At 43.7% G+C, this 21591-nt stretch overlaps 1 protein-coding gene and 1 long non-coding RNA gene across 3 annotated transcripts in view; one reads left to right on the plus strand and one right to left on the minus strand.

The window, feature by feature from the left end:
- DIP-lambda (Dpr-interacting protein lambda) overlaps window positions 1-21591 on the plus strand; it is a 560727-nt gene that overhangs the window by 416723 nt on the left and 122413 nt on the right. The window lies entirely within an intron of this gene.
- LOC138188611 (uncharacterized) overlaps window positions 1-21591 on the minus strand; it is a 42413-nt gene that overhangs the window by 9249 nt on the left and 11573 nt on the right. The window contains exon 3 of one of the 2 annotated variants that reach the window (XR_011175576.1): window positions 10488-10899. This is a non-coding gene — a long non-coding RNA (uncharacterized LOC138188611). Of the gene's footprint in view, window positions 1-8820; window positions 10900-21591 lie in introns of those variants that run through there. The other variant, XR_011175575.1, reaches the window with a different exon arrangement.

The raw sequence follows: 21591 nt of genomic DNA on the forward strand, positions 1-21591 counted from the left end.
TGTCTATATGTTACCAATAATGGTTTCTAAATTATTTAAATCAAACTTATAGGATTAAAAAGTTAGGAGATAAGAAATATAATGTAATTATGGCTTCGTAAGTGACATATTCCAAATATATCATCAAGGTATATTTCATAAATAAGTTACACAAGCATTTATTACAAATAAATATGTTACAAGTAACTTACAGAGATATTTGATATATTCTCAAGTCTAAACAATTTTGCAACTATATTGCCGATTACCAGATCTCACCGCAAGGAAGTTATTGTGAGTGGAGATTCGTAGCGAATTTTCACGGAAGTGACCAGTCGTTACTGAAACTTGCCGAATGGACATTTAAATTGGTTGCATCGTTTCGTCTCTACCTAGAAGTTGTTTCTTTGTCAGGAGGGTTGCCTTTTGTTATATATCCCTACTCTTCGTATCGATCGTCACATTACTGTTTTTAATTTCTGCTTGTCAGTTTTCAGTTGTCAAAATTTATTCGTATGACGAATAACAGAAAAGCGATAAAAAAAATCAGTAAATACAGGATTAACATTAAATGCTTAATATTATAACGTTGAAAAAGTAGACGTATTTGGTTATTAATATTTGACAGAAATGCAACATTTAACGATCTTATTTACGTTTTCCAACATTTCAAAAACATTTTTGTTTGTTTTTCAATTATTATTCAAACAGCTGAAAACTAGCTTGCACGCGCAATCAATCACCAAACATTCTAATTAAAAAAATTTTTATCGTAAATAATAAATAATTTGGGAGGAATGTATAATAATACCTTGCCAGTGTATTCTACGCATGAAAATGAGAAAAAGGTATCATAGAAACGTAGGCTCAAAAATGCTTTGTTAAAAAATAATAACAAAAGTTCAAAATAACGTTATCCGGCGTGTATGAGACTCGATAGGACTAGAAAACTTGAGCTTTTTTCACAAATTAAAAGGACTAGTTTACTAGATGAAAAAGTACTTTTTTTTTTTTTTTTTTTTTTGTTTAACGTGGAGGAAATCCGCGCGGACACCAGGTCGCTTCTGGGGAAAAGCGGCGTGGTAGTGCCGGACTCCAACCGACTAAAACCTCCACGATGACCGTCACGGCTGCGATCGAGAGGGGCCCGGGAACCGGTGTAAGCGATACACCGGGCCCCCCTCCGCGCTCAATACGTCACATAGTGAAGCGGTGTGCGGCCACGTCACACCGCGCCTCGTCGCCGGGGCCGCCGTGCCAGGCAGTCCGGTTCCCCTACCGGGCTGCTCTGCGGCCCCGGGGGCGCTGAGCTGCCAGCGCCTAAGTTTGTACCCCGCCGGGGGACGCGGCGGACCTAGTGCTTCTCACCGAAGCGCGTCCATGACCCCTGCCGCGCCCTCGCCGGTCGTTCCTTTCAGGGTGAGAGTACCGCACCCTCACCCTCTCCGCAGCCTCTTTTCGACGCATGACCTGTTCACAGAAGGAGGTCACGGCCCTCCTCCTTCTCTCGTTTGTCAACAGTGCTTCGAAAATCACCGGAGGCGAAAGATCCCCGCCGATTTCCACGATGAGGTCGTGGCGCGGCCGCGCCCACGCCGGGCAGTATTCCAGCGTGTGCTGCGCCGAATCCACACTCGCATCGCAGTGGTGGCAGCGCGCGGTCGCCTCCTTCCCGATTCGGTGCAGATACTCACCGAAGCAACCGTGTCCGGTGAGCACCTGCGTCACCCTGTAGGTCAGGGGAGGCCCGCCGCCGTCCAACCAAACGTCCCAGTTTGGAAGGACGGCCCCGAGGACTCTTATCCCCGGCGCACCCGCTCTCGTGTCGAGGCTGGCGCGCCATCTGTCGAGCAAAGTTCGCCGAGCCCGAACCCTGACGTCGGCGCCCCCCGGGCCCGCCCCGTCCGACAGACCCCGAGTGTGGAGATAAATCTCACGGCACCTCAGGGCCTGCAATTCGAACGGGGGAAATCCGGCGAGCACCGCTGCCGCCGCCGCCGAAATGGTGCGGAAGCCCCTCGCTATCCTGATGGCCACTGTCCTGTGCAGTCTCCTGACTACTAGGAGACTGCGACGATTGGTCATCAGGTCCTCCGCCCAGACCGGAGCCCCGTAGAGGAGCCTCGATCGCACCACGCCGGCGTACAGCCGGCGCACCCCGACGCCGGGCCCGCCCAGCCGAGGCAGCAGACGTCCTAAGGCGTTCGCCGTCGCCTCGACGGACGGCGCCAGGCGCTCGAAGTGAACGCCGAAGGTCCAGTGGCTGTCGAGGGTCAGGCCCAGATACTTCATGCTGGTCCCGACCCCGATCTCAGTCCCTTCCAACCTCAGGCGGTAACCCGCTGGGGGCGTCCCGTGATCGGCCTTGCGGCAAAACCACATTGCCTCGGACTTCTCAGGGGACACCCTCAGTCCCAATCGCTTGATTTCGGCGACCACGCAGGCCACCGCCAGCTCCGCCAGGCGGACGGTTCTACCCCATGCCGTGCCCCAGACCAGCACCAACGTGTCGTCGGCGTAGCACGTCAGCGCCGAGTTCGGAGGCATCGGCGTCCGAAGCACCGCGTCGTACGCGATGTTCCACAGCAACGGGCCCAACACCGAACCTTGCGGGACCCCGCGGTGTACAGCCCTCCCGGTCACCCCCCCTCCCCGGACGGTGTAGACGATACTCCGGTTCCGGAGGAAAGCCCGGACCACATCCCGCAGATACGCGGGTACGCGATGAAATTCGAGGGCCCGGCATATTCTGTCCCACGGGATGCTGTTGAAGGCGTTGACCACGTCCAGCGATACGGCCAACGCCACGTAACCACGCCGCTCGGCCCCCTCGACAAGGGAGCGGACACGGGCGATAGCGTCGGTCGTAGACCGCCCCCTCCGGAAACCGAACTGGCCATCGTGCAACCCGGGCACGCTCCGGGACAAATGCGACTCCAGGCGGGCAGCTATCACTCTCTCCAGCAGCTTGCCCGCCTCGTCCAAAAGGCACACCGGCCGGAAGGCGGAAGGCGAGTCCGGAGAGCGCCCCGGCTTCGGCAGTAGGACCATCCGCCCCTCCTTCCACGAAGTAGGGAATTCACCTCGAGACAGGCATCCGTCGAACAGACGCATTAGTCTCGGGGCCAAGACCCCGGCGACGTCCCTCCACAGACGGGCCGGGACTCCATCAGGACCCGGAGCTTTCCGCGCTCCGATCCTCTCGACGGCCCTGGCCAGTTCTTCCTCGGTGACCCTCGATTCCGGGCTCCAACTCCCCGCAGTGACCCGTGGTTCCTCTTCCAGCGGCTGGGATTCCTGCTCCTCCTCTTTGGTAAAGGTGCCCACTCCCTCATTCGCTGCTCCCGGAAACAGGGTGCCGACGACCTCCTCCAGGAACCGAGGGTCCATGCTCTCCGTTAAGGGAGGCGCCCATGGACGGAGTTTGTTCAATACCATCTTGTAAGGACGCCCCCAGGGATCAGAGTCGAGGCTGGCCAGAAGCTCGTTCCAGGCCCGCCTCTTCGCCTCCTTGATGGCTCGTTGGAGGGGCCTCCGCGCTTCGCGGTAGGCCTCGTACAGGCGAGCCACTGTGCCTTCGTCCTCCCGCCGTCTACGGCGCGATCTGGTGTATTGGCGCCGAGCGTGGATACACGCCTCGCGGAGACGAGCGATCTCCTCGGACCACCAGTACACAGCGCCGGCGCGGCGCGGCGTTCCAGACCGCGGCATACACGAATCACAGATCGCGTGCATGTCGCGTCTCAGCCGGGTCGCTCCTGCTTCCGCGTCCTCCTCGGTCGGGGATTCTTCTAACCAAGCCACGGCTATAGCGGCCGCCGCCATGAAGTCCTCGTCGCGCCGCGTCACCGCCCATCGCGGGAATTTTCTTCTCCTTCCCGGTGGGCCGGTAGGCCCGCGCGCATCCGACGAACGGTAGCCCGTCGCGCCGCCAACCGCCACCTCCATCACGATGTAGAGATGGTCCGAGAGGGTCTCCTCCGGGGAGACCTCCCAACCGGAAACGCGGCGGGATGCGGCGGGGTTTGCCCATGTGAGGTCCACTATGGACTCGCCCCGCCACGCCACGCACGTGCTGGACGACCCCCGGTTCATAAGTCGGAGGTCGAGTGCGGCCGCCCAATCCTGTACATCGCGCCCCCTTCTGTTGGTCCGGCGGGAGCCCCACGCCGTTGAGTGGGCGTTGAAGTCCCCGAGGACCAGTGACGGGCAGGCGCCTAAACGTCTCGTGCAAGCCGCGAGTCCGTCCAGAAAGGAGGCGTATTCTGCCTGGCTGATGTTGGGCGACACGTAGATGGCTACCACGGCCAGGTCGCCCCATTTCACGGCCACGAAGCCCCGTCCGCGCTCAATTACCGAGCAGGAAGGGCTTCCCGCAATTCCAGTCCAGAATATGGCGACCGAGCCAGTCAGATCTCCAGCGCCTCGCGACGCGTCGGGAATGCAGTATGGCTCAGCCACTGCCGCCAGAGCAATCCGCCGCTCCGTCAAGCTCTGAAACATTAAGTCCTGAGCACGGCGGGAGCGGTTAAGATTGCACTGCAGGAGCAGTTGTCCTCCTCCTCTTCTTCCGCTCACGTTGGGGAAGGCTCCGTCTCCATAGCCTCCTCCGGGCCGTTCCCCTCGCAGTCGTTGTATCTGACTTCGCCATCCTCTCTTCCGTCCTTCGTGGGGTCAGTTGGCGGCGGTATTCTTTCTTTCCTCGTCGCCGCATCCCCACCGTCGCCTGGAACGGTCCTTGCTTCCTGTGCGGCCCTCCTCCTACGGGCAGGCGGCTTGCATGCCGGTGATCCCATGCGGTGCGACGCGGGCAGTCCCAGGTCCGCGCACACCGGACACGTGGGTACTCGCGCCGAGCAGTCCCTGGCGCGATGTCCTTCCGCCCCGCACCGGTAGCAGCGCTCTGACCGGTCGGCCGTCGATGTGCAGTCCCGGCGCACGTGACCCGACTCCATGCACCTGAAGCATTGGAGTCGGCGCGCAGGGAGAGGGGAAACCCTCGCCGCTGACCAACCTATGTTGATCCTACCTCCTGGTCCAGCATCTCTTCCTCTGCTGATTCTCCTGGCCGCTGTTAGCGGGCAGCGTAGCCATACCGACCCGAGGCCCCGAGGGGCGGAACGTATAACACCCACGTTGACCTCGTCGGCGCGGCAGCCCCCGGCCTCAGCAACGGCGGCTGCCACCTCCTCTGCGGTGACCGAGTCCTCCAGTCCGGTCACTCTTAGTTCGGCCGTCCTTCGCGGGACGGTTACCTTGGCGGGCAAATCTTTCAGCGTGGCCGCCATCCGCTCGGCCAGTCGTGATGCTTTACTTCCAGCGTCCTGGCCTGGGATTTCGAACAGCAGCGCCCCCGTGATCGTCCTCCTCGGTCTTAACTCCGTGATGTCGAGTTCGGAGAGCTTGACTTCTCTCTTCACCACTGACATCGCGTCCTTGTATGTGAAGCCCGAGCCGTCCCTCACGGTGAGCGATACCGCGGCACACCGTGGGGGTCGGGGAAGGTCCGGCACTTTCTCGCTGTGCGCGTCCCGCCCGCTAGCGTTGCGTTTCCCTCCTGCCCCGATAGCTCCGAGTCCATTGCCGCTGCCTGCTGCTCGCATGGATTCCCTTCCCGTGCGGGGGCGCACCGGTGGCCGAGCGGCCGCCTCCGCGAAAGTCCTTGTCCTCGTTTCGCTGCTTCTGGTCGCCGTCCAGGGCGCCAAGGCTCCTATTCGCGATGTCGACGTCGGAAGAGACGATAATACCCTTCTCTTGGTTCTTGCGTCCTCGGTCGGCGCATGGACCGTTGAAAGAGGTTGCACCGTGGGCTTCCTGTTCTTCCGCCTCGCTCTACCTCTTCTTCCTCTTACCTCAGTAGTGAATCCTGCCTCGTCGGCCGACGACTCCATAGTCGACCGCGAGGCGTCCCTCGCCGACCGCGATCGTGCTTGTACGATTCCTGTGGCGACTCCAGTATCCGTGGCCGGGGAAATTGCCGCCGCTGGCAGTACTTTTTGCCGACATTCCTCCAACTTGCGGAGGATCAGGATCTTGAAATCTTCTAGTGGGTCTCGAGGTCCTGAGCCACCGAATCTATCCGTTCCCTCGGTAAGCGTTTTTCGTGCGTCACGTGTACTCCCCGACCCGTCGGGACAGCGGAGACGGCACGACGCTGACCAGGGGTGTTGGGGAGGTGGGGGAGGGGGACCCATGGCCATTCCCGCTGCGGCCCGAGGAGCATTCTCTTTCGTCCTCCTCGTAGAGGTGATCCCCACCTCTTGTCCTTTGCCGTCGGTGTTACCAACTTTGGCTGTCCTCTCCGCGCGATCCCTGGTCAGCCGTTCCACCGTTTCTTGGAGACGACTGACCTCTTCCTCCAGAAAACGCACCCTCCTTCGCAGGTATGCGACGTCCTCCTCTTCCCGATCGTGGGTCGGTTCCGCTTCTTTCCCGGTCGCTTGTTTGCCGACCGGCCCGGTCCTCGCTTCGTCCCTCCGCATGCCGTCGCCGCCGTCGGCACCGCCGCGGATGGTAGAGGCGGCGGCGGCGGCGACCACGGTGACAGCCTCGGCGTCGGTATCGGTATCGATATCCGTCCTGCGCCTCACGCCCCTCTTCTTCCTTTTACCGGGAGCCGGAAGCAGCGCGGAGTCGGGATCCCCCGCGGGCGCGTCCCCCCGCCGTGTGCGACGTCCCGCGCCTCCGCCGCGGCCGTTGGCGGCTGAGGCGATGTTTTCTGTAGACTCGGCAATCTTGCGGTACGACCGCTTGCCGAGTGTGCCCGCGACGGTCGAATAGGAAGAGCATGACGACATTTCGTCGTCGGATCTCAACCCCCCGCCGCCCCCGCGGTGCCGCCGCATCCCAGTCCGCGAAGGTCCTGGGCCGATAGCCAAAACGTCGGGTTCCTCCAACCCTCTCCGGGACTCCCCAGTTCGCGAGTCCCCTTCGCCAGACGCATGAGCGCGTCCAGGGGCCTGGCGGCTCACCCCCGGACGGCCACGGTTGCTCGATGACGACGCAGCGGGGCCCGCTTTACAACCCGCGGCTGCGCCGGTACTGGGGTATCCCTCCCCTGCACCGTAAACGATTTTTAGGTTCGTTTTCTTATCCATTGTTTAATTGTAATTGTATAAGATTGCCGAGGTCGTCAACAAGGGTTTCCATCCTGGTGCCACTCACTCTTTCGCACCCTGTCCCGGTCAAGGCCGGTGCAGGGTGACGGGGAGCCCCACGAGAAGGTGAGGTGAGTGGTCTTGGCGGATACGGGCCCACCAACTTCTCCGAGGTTCTCCGCACCGGATCGGCAAACTGGCGGGGGCCAAAGGCGCCGACCAGTCACCGTCCGGCTATAGGAGAACATCAGATTCATCGGGGTTTCCCAGGGCGTGGTCCTACGCCCTGAAAACCCGCAGCCACCTCGTGCTCCCCAGATGAAAAAGTACTAGAGTTTGTACAACTTTTTTATCAGAGCCTGTAATGAAAATTTCAACTATACGTACTGTAGATTTATGTGAGTTATATACATGCTGAAAATTTGATCGAAATCTGTTGATGCAGAAACAAGCGGCATGCGTCGAAAGGCGTAAAAATCTTTAGATTTATTACAGTTATAGGCCAAAAATCGTGGCAAACTGCGATTTTCGTCATTTTTAACCGTTTGTAGCTCGTAGCAACGTTAACCGATTTTGATGAAATTTTCAGCGTGTACATGAATGACATACATTTACCAAACATACTTTTTACGTATATAACTCTACCTCTGTACAAATGTGTTTGTCAACGCTTACATTAGCGCGCTTACATTAAAGATAAAATGAACTTGTCGAATAGTTCCATTCCGAACAACTTCTTCCTACATGTATAACGGGTGTCCGGTCTTGGTTTTTCGTTTATACATAAAACTACGTTAGTATGATATATGTACTTTCTTTGTATATTTTATACATGCAATCTTTGTTTTAAATCGTCCGTTTATACCGCCACCTTCGAAATATCCTAATCCTGCCTACCTCTTTTCATTTGGAATTCAGTGGCAGAAATTTTTATACGCAACTATGAAGATATTGAAGAAAGTTGCGTTAAAATTCATGAGGAGGTAACACATCGACAGATTCACGCGACATACAGTCGGAGACAAAAGTAAGTGGACAGGCAGTGGAAGTCGATATGAATAAAAAGTTTAATCGCATTAGTACTAGTGTTATATTCTTTAGTTTTATTTATTATACGCTCTTATACTACATTGATTATTTGGCAAACTATTGAAATTAATATTCACAATTTTTTGTAAACTAGCTATATTTAACGAAACTTCATTGATATATATTTTCATTATTCGCCATTTGTCTTTGACCACCGGCTGTATATGATACCAAACGTGCTTCTACGTATAATTCGAAAACTAAGGCAGAGCATTTTATTTCGTTAATGATAAAATCATCGGTATTGCAGGTATTTAGTACCGGTTGTGCGACACATAGCACAGACGAGCTATACGTATAGACAAATTACCTTATGGACCTCTGTGGCTCGACGTGACTACCATACCGACGTAGAAATTCGATATTGATTTTAGCGTCCTCTACTCGTAAACGACAGTCACTTGATAAAGTACTTGTTAAAGAAGTATTAGCAAGAGCCAAACAGCATTCATGTGTAAATGCACGTGTACCTATAGAGAGTAGAGACGTTTGATTCGTACGATTGAGGCAATTGCAGACTCGATGCCGTGACGATTTGTGTCGTGCGAATATTTCTTGGGCACTTTAGTAATATGTGTATGTGTATATTGAACTACAAGCACATATATATAAAGAAATAGGCGATCGAGAATATATTAAATTGAGTAGTATCAAACATTTTTATTATTAAACAAAATAATTTCAAAGTTATAAAACATCTTTAAAAGATTCTTTCACAAAAATACATCATAGACGTACATATTTTAAAAAATAAAGTTTACTGGTAACATGCTCGTAATTTGCAGTTTATCTCACGTAATAATAGTTTACGTTGGGCTCATTTATCTAGAAAAAATTTTTCAGTGATTGTTATAACACGTGTATTTCCTTTTATTTTTCTGATGAGATCCATTGCATCTAAAACTAGAGTAAATCAACTAACTGCTGTAAAGTAAAACGAGAAAAGGGGAAAGAATTCGCAAATTAATTATAAACAAATTAACTGATTGATTTTAATGAAACTAATTGCGAAGATAGAACTGCGAGGAAGTTAGTTTCATAATTATTTTACGACACTTAACTTGCTTACCTGTTTGCCTGTATCTCGCTACTATCCCGACAAATATCCTTAGATTTTCAGTTATTTCACAGATTTTTATCATTCTAAAGTGACCCGCCATGGAATTTACTGTTCTTAGCACAGTAAGCGTATAACTATGTTTTCGTATTCTGTTGGTAACGTTGTAAGTGACACGAAAATGGTAACGGGGTTCTAGAGCGCCAGAAATTTAAGCCAAAAAGTTACATTGCACGATTGTTCTATTCATCATATGTAATAATTTCGTCAATTATATATCTATTATAAATAAATTTGTTTCACGAAGTAAACTTTTTCCGACACTTTGCAATGCAAACAACGAGTATACCATTAAACAATTACGTAATAATCAAATAAAGTTCACACCTCATAGTATTATAGAAAAGTAGCCAAATGCTAATTCTTCGCCCATATTAATTTAAAGTTTCCATTTCATTGTAACGAAGCATCTTGCGCAACTTAATCGTAAAATACGTTTGATAAAAAAAACATAATTAAAAATGATACGGGGAAACAGCCCCCACTGTTTTCTTATTGATCTTCAGAAAACAAAAAAGGAACTGTGGCACCGAAAAAATATTGTTATCTCATTCCAACTACTATGATCAAACAAAGAAATTGTTCAATGCATCGGATGGCAGAAATTTGGTCATGCAAAAAATTACTGCAATAAAATTCCAGTGTGAGTGATATGCCAAAAATTACTTCAACGCAATAAGAGACACGAGAACAAATGCAAAAGTAGTGTCGTACGGAAAGTTCTACAAAATACAAAATAATATGTCTACTGGACTGGTAGTTTTTCGCAATTGGTACGTTAATAATTTTTTATAAAAAATCGTGAGCTGCACTGAATAATGTATTAAAAAGTATATGATTCTATTTTCTATAAAAACAAGGTTGACTTTCACACGGCCTTTATGCTCCCGGCTACAGAAAAATTGGCCCAAAATATGCCCAACCTTGAAGCTATCCAACTTTTATCTGAAACATTTTCCGATCAAATTTAATAATAACAAAAGTGTTTCAGCTTCAACTCTTAAATGCCTCAGCATGTGCGTCAATTAAATAACTAAAATTTGTCAATACCGAAATAATTGTCAACATTTGAAAATTCATGAAAGAGGAGCCGCGAGCAGAAATTAAATTTGTATCACGGTCGTCGTGGTAATGCGATTGCAGATTTACGAAATCATATGATGAAATTCGTGAAATCAAATGGTCTTATTTCATCGTCGATGTACTTGCAGAATTTGATGGAAATAATCTTTATATTGCGGTAGAATGGCGTCGTAACGATCCTGCAACAGCAATGCATCGTCGTAGTTGGGCGTAGAGGAGTTTGTAAAATCCACTTAAATCCAGCATGATTTAGTTGGGCACACGACCTCTGAGCTGAATAACGACATAGCCTTTTGAGTAAGTAACAGAACCTCAGGCTTTTTAGACCGATAGGAACGGTTAAAAGGCTATTCGCCACACGGAGCCACTGCCACTTAGTTATGGTACCACATGGATAAATATAGTTTGTTGTTGCGGTATTTATGACGGCCACATCGCCCTTCTCGTAAACGTATTTCTCTATATTATGAGAAATCACATTTAAGGATTTATCCAGTGAACTTTCAACGAAACGTAATTACCGATGCGCTAGCTCTGTTTGAAATAAGCAGGAAAAGCTATTCAACACTAATCACGTTAAGATTGATACTTGATAATTTCGTTCTAAAAGAAGGTAAAAACACTTTTGCATCAAACTTGCTACAAAATCGATGCAATTTGCAGTAATTCGCAGAGTAACAGTGCGTAAAGATATTGTTACACAATAGATACAGAACTCGCTTTTTATGTTTCGTGTTTTGTTTCGATGTCGACCAGTCGCCGGTGACCAAAAGCCAAGTCCAAACTCGACGACGAAGCTCGGCGACTCGAAGTTGCCAATATCGTAAATATTGTCGAACAGAATGAATGTCGAGGAAAGTGTTGTACTCGCAAAGTTGCTTTTAAAGAAAAGGGAAGAAAATACCGAGTGCATTTCTTATTAAAGGGAAACCGTACAAAAAGAATGTTTGCCATGCTTCCTAACGACATTAGCAAACTAAGAAAATAAATTCTTTAGCTTCACGAGAATGTCGATTAAATCGTTCGATGAGATGTTGAGCGTAATAAAACTATCGATAAGGAAGATGGCTGCGAATATGAGATAGGGTTTGCAGTTTTCTTGGCGATAACGGAAATAGCTAAGAAGGAAATGCAACAGGCCCACTGAAAAAAGATATGAAATATAGCACAGAACAGCTACGTACGCATCGTAAAGACGCCCAACTATATGCAAAATTCTGTTCCGTCTGCAAGAAAGTTGCTCGTTGTGTAAACAATGTGAATACAACTATTTGATTCAACGCACTTCGTTGGTCGCCCAGATGTCGCAGTTTCTGAACCTACTGATCGCCACGCACTTACCCTTATACTGCCCTTGCAGTAGAAACTCCTCTTGCAAAGGTATGTCCGAAATAAAAAATTTCTTTGCTGGTAGTTAGTCGATCGTTTGGGGCATAACGTAGTATGATATTTCTTGACATTCGTTAGCTTTTCATTTAGCTACACAGCTGTGAAGAGGTCAGCCACGAAATTCACGAAAACTATAATTATTGTTTGTTTAATGTAACTAATTTGCGATGGAATGAATCTAGCAGAAGCGAACTTGAATTGTTAGTATTGCATATTAGTACTTTTGATATTTTTTAAATCTATATATGTATATATGTTTATATAATACTTGCTGAACATTTCCCATTTGTGTTGTTTATGTAGCAATTTATGCAGCTTAATGTGGTGCTTTCTCGTTGCATTGCAAAGGGCGCTGCCTTACCTTCGATAAAAAGGAAATTAGCTTTTCTCTTGTGACTTTATTTTTTAAACAAGGAAAAAAATGAATAAAAATAAATATGAATTAGTACAAGTTGTAAAATTGTAATTAATTCGTGAAATAAGATGGAGAAAAAGAGTAAAAATGTCAACTTTTAAATGGTTCAGATAAGTTAGAAGAATAAGTTGAAATTAGATAATATTTGTGTTGAAGTGGTCACTACTTATAAGAAAACTCTACATCTGGTCTTTTTAATTTTCTCAAGCACCGAAACCATCGACAGAACGTAGACAAAAGACTGCGACGAAGTCAGACCATAAACAGTAGACAGGCGACGTTGGCTTCGGGGTTTTCAGTTATTGGGTAACACAGCTAGCGTGCGGATCTGGACCAGCTCAAATTGTATTCTTACTTATAATTATACTTATATTTAAATATATTTTCTGCCTTACAATTTATCCACGAGTTTTCTCTGTTTACACATCGAATAACCTCAACAATTTGTTAAAACGAATAAAAATAGGTTTGTCGATTAGTTTTGAAATAATATAAATAAAGATTTTATAACCGTGTTAAAATTCGTATGATTTCAAATAAACATCCGATTTTGCATTATATCCCCCAATAATTAGCTTATAAATACGGTTAACAAATAAGCCTTATTGATTATTCCGCATCAACGAAACTACAAATATACGTCCAAACCGAATAAAATGAAAAAATAACCAATAAATATATGATTTTATTCGGAAAATGTTTTTTACCGTGTTTGAGAAAATACTCCACTGCTCGTTGGCGGCCAACAATACATTTTAACCATTTTTCTTGTATTCTCCTATCCTGCGTAGAGCTGCAAAAAAAAAAAACACAGACACTTACAAATTGTAAACGCATACAGGCAGTTAAAAAAGTATCCGTGTGCCGTATCTATACCATTACAATTGTACAATGTTGTAGAATTTCAACAGAAAAAACAATAAATAGTTTTTGCATCATTTAAACACTCGAGAAAATAATATTTACTAATGGTTTCTAAACAGAAAGCAATCGCTTAAAAAGATTTGAACGTTAAAAAACTCTTATTTTACTGTGATATATTCTTAAACAATCACTCAAGCGAAGACTGTCCAAAACCAAAAATATACAAAATAACTGTAAAAAATTAACTGCCATCATAAACGTGATGTTTTATGCTCCAGGTGTAATCTGTAAATAAATGCACGGTGTGTGTGTGTGTAAATCAAAACTCTCACATATGCATCACGTGTTTATGTGCTAATATTAATTTCGTATACGTATAATACTTAATATTATATATATATGTATATTTCATATACAGGGTAGTACAAGTAGTACAAACGGGCATGGGTAGATTCCTTATGAAAAGATAAACCAAAAATATACAAAAATGATTTTTCTTCGTAGCTTCGTTTTCGAAAAAATTAACTTTGATAGTATTATGAAAGATACTGATTAATTAATGCTGTCATTGACGGGCGTCGAACTGAAAAAACTATCTTTTCTCATTTCATGCTTTTAGTATCGACATATCATTATAAATATTCCAATAGATATTTAATAATAGAAAATGTTTTTCTAGCACATTTTTTAGCGTGAAAACTATAGCTCCCATGTGATCGTGGGATCTGTTCTTTAGATAAATCCTTAATCTAAGCTATGGTTCCCAAAAAAATATTCCTTATTTTCAACGTTCTTATCATTATTATACTTTACATATATTTATTTATCCTTGTTTATTTGCAAAATTTATTCTCAGAATTATAACTATTTCATTTACTTATATAGATACTATAATAACATATTGTGACATTGGCAAAATAGGTAAAAATAAATTCCTGGCCGTGTTTCAAAAGAAAAATACTTGAAAATAATAACAATACCTGCTCCTAAAATATTTGAAACCATTGGCAACTAGTACCAACTCTTCCTTTACATGTCATTGATGTAGATAAATTCGCTTGTGGTTATGGAAGATGTATGAATTCCCTGCACAATGGCTCACAGAGGGGCATTTGATTGGAAAGGCCTGAACGCTACAGTTCCCAAAGCGGCCGCGAATGTGTTAATGCGGAAATTACAGAAATTATCGTTTATCTTGTCGTAAACAGAACGTTACTCGCCGAATCACGGAAGCGTGAACTAATGTCAATGAATTTTGAGCCCATATGTGTTCAGGTATCTGTATAGTTTTTTTTTCCTAACTGTTACGAATATACGATATACATATGTCGGGGTAGGGTTGGAATTTTGGGCGCGTAACAACTCTTCACGTGAGTTATCCATTGTTTAACACAACTGAGATTATATTTTCACGTATACACAAGTATACTACAAAGATTAACAAATAATAAGTCTAGTGAATAATAAGCTTAACAAATAATAAAGTTAGTGGAAAATAAATTGAACGAATAATAAGTTTAACAAATAATAAAACTAATGAATAATACGTTTAACGGATAGTAAGTTCAATGAATAATATGATTTACAAACAATAAGTTAATAATCGTTATAAACAATAATTTTGAGTTCAAACGAATCCACGATCAACGGGATGACTCCTTACTAAGCGTAGACTGATCTTAAGCACAGAAACACGACGTGTCACTCTCCAAAGCAGTCGCAAGACGAATGCCAGCCTCGTCGAGATTTTTCTCGCTGTACAATTGCATTTGTTTTTCTATACCCGTTTGGAAGCATCGAGAAGGTTCCAAACGCCGTTGTTAGGCAGACTCGTTGGAAGCATCGAGAAAGTTCCAAACGCCGTTGTTAGGCAGCTTCTGCCTGGAGTTTGATTAGTAATACAATGTATGACCCATTGTATCCGCACCTCCGAGGCAGCATTACACGTGGCTAGGCCCGCTCCCGAGGCCGCATGCCGCCACAACCACATTTCTCGGAAAACCCATACAACCACTCCAGACCTCCGTTAGGCAAAACGTCCATCCCGTGACCGTGGCTACGTTCGGCGACCAATTGACACCTCGAAGCCAATCTCGCTATCGCAAATCTCGATAAGCAACACATTCACACCCCATAATATCAATAACAGCAACCTCAATTGTCATACCGACGAGGATCCACTAGTACCTCAACCGACAAACACTACATCATACCTAAAACAACAGAACAAGAAATTAGAAACATAATCGAAAAAACAAAAAACAATAAAGCACCAGGAATCGACCTAATCAATGGTAAAATCCTAAAAAACCTACCTCCAAAAGCGGTACGACTAATCACAATAATTTACAATGCAATATTAAAAATCCAATACTATCCTAAACTATGGAAACTAGCACAGAACAAAATGCTACCTAAGCCAGGCAAAGACCCACACCAAACAGCATCATACAGACCAATTTCACTACTTCCTGTACTATCCAAAATACTAGAAAAAATAATTTACGCCCGCTTAAAACAAATAACAGATAAGGAAAAACTGATACCAGATCACCAATTTGGATTCAGAAACAAACACTCTACGATAGAGCAAATGCACACACTCACTAACGAAGTAATAACAGCACTAGAAAGCAAAGAATACTGTACAGCACTCTTTATGGACATAGAGAAGGCATTCGATAAAATAAACCACGAAAGCAACAAACAATCAGGAAACAATTTCCGAAACAAATATACCATTTATTAAAATCGTACTTAAGCAGCGGAACTTTCATAGTAAAAATTAAAGATTCATGCTCTGAAGTTAAATATATCAAGGCAGGGGTTCCGCAAGGAAGCGTCCTAGGACCAATGCTATACACATTATACACGGCCAACATACCAACAACCACCAATAGCAAAATATTGACATTTGCGGATGACACAGCTGTACTAGTTAGGCACACGAACCCTGTAACAGCAGTCACATTACTACAAGAACATATCACAAAAATAGAAAAGTGGCTTCAAGATAAACAAATTAAAGCAAACCCCGATAAATGCAACCACATTACATTCATACTGCGAAAACAGATACCACCAAACATTACACTAAACGGCACGCAAATAACACAAACAAGGCAAGTCAAATACCTAGGACTCCACCTAGATACACGATTTACATGGAAACAACATATTAAATCAATAATATACAAAATACAGACAGCAAGGAGACAAATGCAATGGTTAACAAGTCGAAAATCCAAACTAAGCATAGAAAACAAACTAAAAATATACAAAACAATTATAAAACCAGTCTGGACGTACGGAATACCACTATGGGGAACAGCAGCAATGAGCCATATAAACAAAATAGAAATAATCCAAGCTAAAATCCTCAGAACAATAGTAAACGCACCATGATACGTCAGAAACGAAGATATACGGAAAGACCTTGGAATACCAACGGTCAAGGAGGAGATTAGCAGATACGCAAGAAGGTACAGAGAAAGAGTAGCAACGCACCCGAATCGGCTAGCAGCGGAAACGATCAACACATCAAACATAGAAAGAAGACTAAAAAGGAAACACCCAACAGATCTCACAAAGGACACAACCTAACAAACACGAAGATGGTACCCCGCTGGAGGTAACCACCCACATGCTATATTATTACAACACCAAGATATAACATTTTACCAAATGTCCTACTGGACAAATTGTAAAATTCAAATAAATAAATAGAAAAAAAACAAATCTCGAACAATTACAGCTATGATAAAATCCAGGCTAGAGTACTAGAGGATGTTCCCAAAATTTCCAAGGAACGGCTTCGGCTTTCCTTTCATCTCCGACATATATATATGATGAGCACAGGGATTAAGGTTGTAGGCGTCAAACGAATCTTCACGGGAATTAGCCATTGATGCGGTACAACACAGGTGTAGTTTATTACAATAATGGGATTGTTACAGTTCTGACAATTAATCACGGCGATTAGGCACTCGCGACACTAATGACAATGGCCTCAGGTTCGATAACGAATCCGCGGTCAACGGGATGATAGATGAATGTTCTCACAAAATCTAAGTCTGACTCTTTGTTAGCAAAACGTGAAATAATCACTGATCGTAAAGACGTTACTCTTTAGTCGATGAGATCGCGAGAGAGAATGACTTTCCGTCCCGATGATTACTTGTTTCTGTTGCTCAAATATGAGCTATCGTGTTCACGATTGGAGTTGGATCATATGCTTCTAGTTCAGGTTCCATTATCATTTTCTGACCAATCATCGACACCATCGACGATATTGTCGAAACTAACTGTATCATCCTCCGAATCGCTCGAAAGTATTCGACGATTGTAGAGATGTAGGAGTGTTTTGGCCGAAAAGGAAAGCTTGTGATGGGTATGTTTAGAACATGAGAAAACCCGCTTGCCCCGTGTTTTGTCATAATGAGCAATAATCCTAAGGAGCGTCTCGATTTCAAGAAAGCCAATAAGTTTATTGCTGGTCCGAGCAAGTGTGTTTACATAGCTGGCCACCTTGGCCGAAGGATGAATTATAATATGCTTAGGTCACAGGATGTAACACCTTATACTTTATTTCTTAATATTTATTTTTTACACCTTATACTATTATGACTTTATTTAGTCATAACTGATATTGTAACTTGTTAATTAATTTTAACATTACTAAATTGGTGTATTTCGTTATATACTGTACTTTACAAAAACAGAAAAAGTGGCGCAATTAATTGGGAAACGATAACTGATAATAACAAAAAAAAAAAGAATAAAGGAAATGCGCTACTAAATTCGGTCACGCAGCGATGTTCTTAATAGAGGGGAGATCTCCCTATTCGGTTGGTTTAGTGTTAGCAATAATATTTTATAATACTGTCATGGATCAATGTTTTCAGTAAACACGGTGGACCTGTGTTGGACCTACATTGTAAACTATAATCGCTTTAACTAGTTCCACCATCTTTTGATATACGATGAAGGTTCATAGGAGTTGTATAATACGGAGAACCATTAATACGGTGTATCTCTCTACACTTATCACCACAAAGATTTTCATTCAAGACAGTCTCCGAATATTCGTCTTACTATCCTTTCCTAAATGTAGATCCTCTGACCTGACCTGCACTATTTCAGCGTCTAAGATACAGTCATGCAAAGTCGCCTTATCAATGAGTCCACTAGCAGGCCCGGGTGGAATATACTCTCTCCATACCTTTCTGTCCTTTTCCTTCCTTCCTTGCTTCCTTACAACATCACGCTGTATTGTTCTGACAAGAGAAGGACCACAATTGGTCGATTTCGATTTTGTTGAGCAGATTTTAATTCTACGAGTTGTTAATATACGTGTCTTTAATGCTATGCGTAAAATATTCGATGTAGTGATAACTGTCGCCACAATTTTGTTGGCTATTTCCGATGGTGCGACAAAAGAAAAATGTTCCAAATAAAAGTGGATCAGTGTTCGGCAAGCTACAAACTGCTGCATAGAAGGTTTCCTGAGAGTTATTTTTCGATAAGATGTCACGATCGTCTCGACGTTTTTAAATGACACAACTCGCAAAAGCTCGTTAAAATCAAAGTTAGTCAATTGGAGTGCTCCCCTTGTAAGTGTCAAATATTTCTTGTTTCTAGTAGAATAGAATATGGTGATTTCAATAATCTACCTGTTAAATGATTCCATGTTTGATGTATCTATAAAATACTCTGAAGGTGTATGGTGTCATACAGGGTATTTCACCTAACTTGACTATCTTAAACATCTCTGTTATTTCTTATGATAGAAAGAAATATCAGAGGGAGGGAATACTCGTTTGGAAGGGACAAATGAGGGCAAAAATATTTTCTCAAGGTCACATTTTTCGAAAGATTTCAAGGTCATTTTTAAATGGCGCTGCATATTTTTATTACAACACTCTTGTAGCTCATAGAAAAACAAATTCAAGCATGTGCATGATCACACGTTGACCTTCTCGTAACCTGCAACGAGAAAATCATGTTTGTATAGAGAAAAGGCAAAAGTAAGATTTGTATGTTTCAATGAAAAATATTTATTTCACATGTTCAAAATGTGCACCATTAACTTCAGTACACTTTTGGACCCTACATTTTCAAATACTTCTATAGTAGTTGATGTACATCCATGTAGAACCCTTTGTCGTATGTTTTCCGGTGTAATGCAAGAAATACAAATGCATTATTTTTCTTATTTCTATTTACCAATCATTGTGCGATTACCGAAACAGACTACAAGCAATGGTGTTTCGTGCTATCAGTTTTATAAAGCATTGGAGTAACTCATGTCTATTTTTTTTTTTTTTTCAAACTCGTTTCCTTTGAAAACGAAGCTTTAAACAAAAAATGTTGTGCTTTTCCTCGGTCTATTTTTACATGTAGAATCATTATCCGTTCTACCACGATTTTAGACGCACCTCGTGTGTTAACTTTGAAGATATTTTAAATATTCAGTTTTATTCTCTTTCGGGATACCATTTTTGTTTCACCGCGTGGCCAGATGCATTGTCTGTTCTTTCAGATGCATCATCGTGTTTCACACTTGCCACACTATCATCCACACATTTACACGACTCGCACCGGTCACTACGCAACATCCTGTATATATTGTAACATGTCTGGATTAATAAGGCCTAAGTTGACTTTTTTAAAAATGAAACTTATTTAATGTGCTTTGGAATTGTATGCATATCATTAGCTCAATACATTTTTATATTGTAGTATAAATTAATTGAAATGATCCCCAATTTTTGGTGGCAGAAGTTATTTATTTTTTAGTTTATTATTTAAAATTATTTTTTTCGAATATTCTACATTAGTAGAATGCCATTTCTCTGTCAATCTATGATATTCTTCAGTTCATTAACGATGTATTTATTTGGAGGTTTTATAAATTCTAGAATCAAGTTTATCCCATGAATTGCCTATAGAAGGTAGATCTGGAAATTGGGATGGAAAACGCGCAACATACATGAAATGTAATAAAATTTGACAATTTATGGGACGTATCGTATGTATACTTACTAGTAAATGGTTAAAGCGATAAAACGTGTGTCGAAAAGCTTCTGCTGAAATTCGGGAGTAGTTAATTCGTCACAAACTAATAAATCTTCTCGTGAGATTTACCTACTATTACAAATTGGACAATTTACGATTAACGATATAGCAAGGCACAGTGCAGTTTGGAAACCGGCCCCAAAGTGGGATACCGCAAAGAATAATTGGCAAAGTTGATCGCGTTATAAATTGAAAGTCTATCGTGAAAATGTTGGCATATTATGCCAGCGACTCATACTAGTCACTGTATAGTAACAACACACCTACACGATGAGTCTTTCAGTCTTGTGGAAACCAATGGAATGACGAACACTGTAATATTTTTGGTATATGTACATTTATTGGAATAAATACCATAGCAACAGAAATATCGAGAAATTGGGTGTTTTAACGCGTTAATGACTCGAAATATTGAACACCTATTGAACCATTGAACACCTATCAATAGAGGCAACACAACGTGTAAATAAATTTGAAGATACAAACGAGATACGATAAAAGAGACAAATCTAATCAATTGCATACCTAGCCTTCGTGCTCCCAATACGAAAATTTTATTACAAAATAATTAATTACAAAACACGAAAAATAACAAATATGTTAGCGACGACTTCGTGTCGATATAATGGCAGATAGTTGGCCGCTATTTCGGCTTGCAATAATGTATGACTGGGCCGAAGGCAGGCTGCTTGAGCGAATTTTTGCAAAGCTGATAGCCGAGCTGTTTGGAGGATGCGTGAAACAGTTTGACGAAGGATAAATTCATAGAGAGATAGACTGAACGTTGCAATGTCAAAGAATAAAAAATAGAGAATCGAGACTTTGTTTAAAGGATCTGGCCACGGAATGAGCAAGGCGGTGATTGTTAGCTTTCGTTAAGTGGATCGTGAAGGACCGCGCGACGCTTTAGAGGCGCAAAGTATTAACAAAATTCACTTTTAGCGTATATATGTAATAACATGAATGCTTAGAGTAAGTCGGACGATCGATTCTGGAAAATCGAGCTTATTTTGGGAATAATGAAATTAAATACGATAACAGTTAATAGCAAATCTACTACAAATTTTACCAATTTTACCTGGAAAATCGAGAATCGATTTTTTAAGTCCTAAATTACCGTTCTTCTCTCGTGATCTATTCTATTTAGAAAATGACTGCCGGTAAAACAAAACAAAAGTAACAATGTCGGTTGACGGGTAGTTTGAATTCTATACAATTTCCATATACATATATTGCGAGATAAAGCGTGAAATTCTTTCGCAACACAAAATGACTAGAAACTTTTGAACACGTCAAATTACCAGTTTTGTAATTAAGTATACCTAGTGTAGTAACGATAGAGTGTCGTTCATATATAGAACTTTGTGACTCGATGTACGAGGTTGGAAAGTAAAGGGGCAGTGTGCGTTTCTGTTCATACACTCACTCTATTAGCTGCCAGGTATGGAGACAGCGCATAATGTAACTTTTGCAAGGACGAT

Source organism: Bombus flavifrons, chromosome 17 (assembly GCF_040668555.2).
Source record: "Bombus flavifrons isolate JBK064 chromosome 17, iyBomFlav1_principal, whole genome shotgun sequence".
NCBI lineage: Eukaryota > Metazoa > Arthropoda > Insecta > Hymenoptera > Apidae > Bombus > Bombus flavifrons.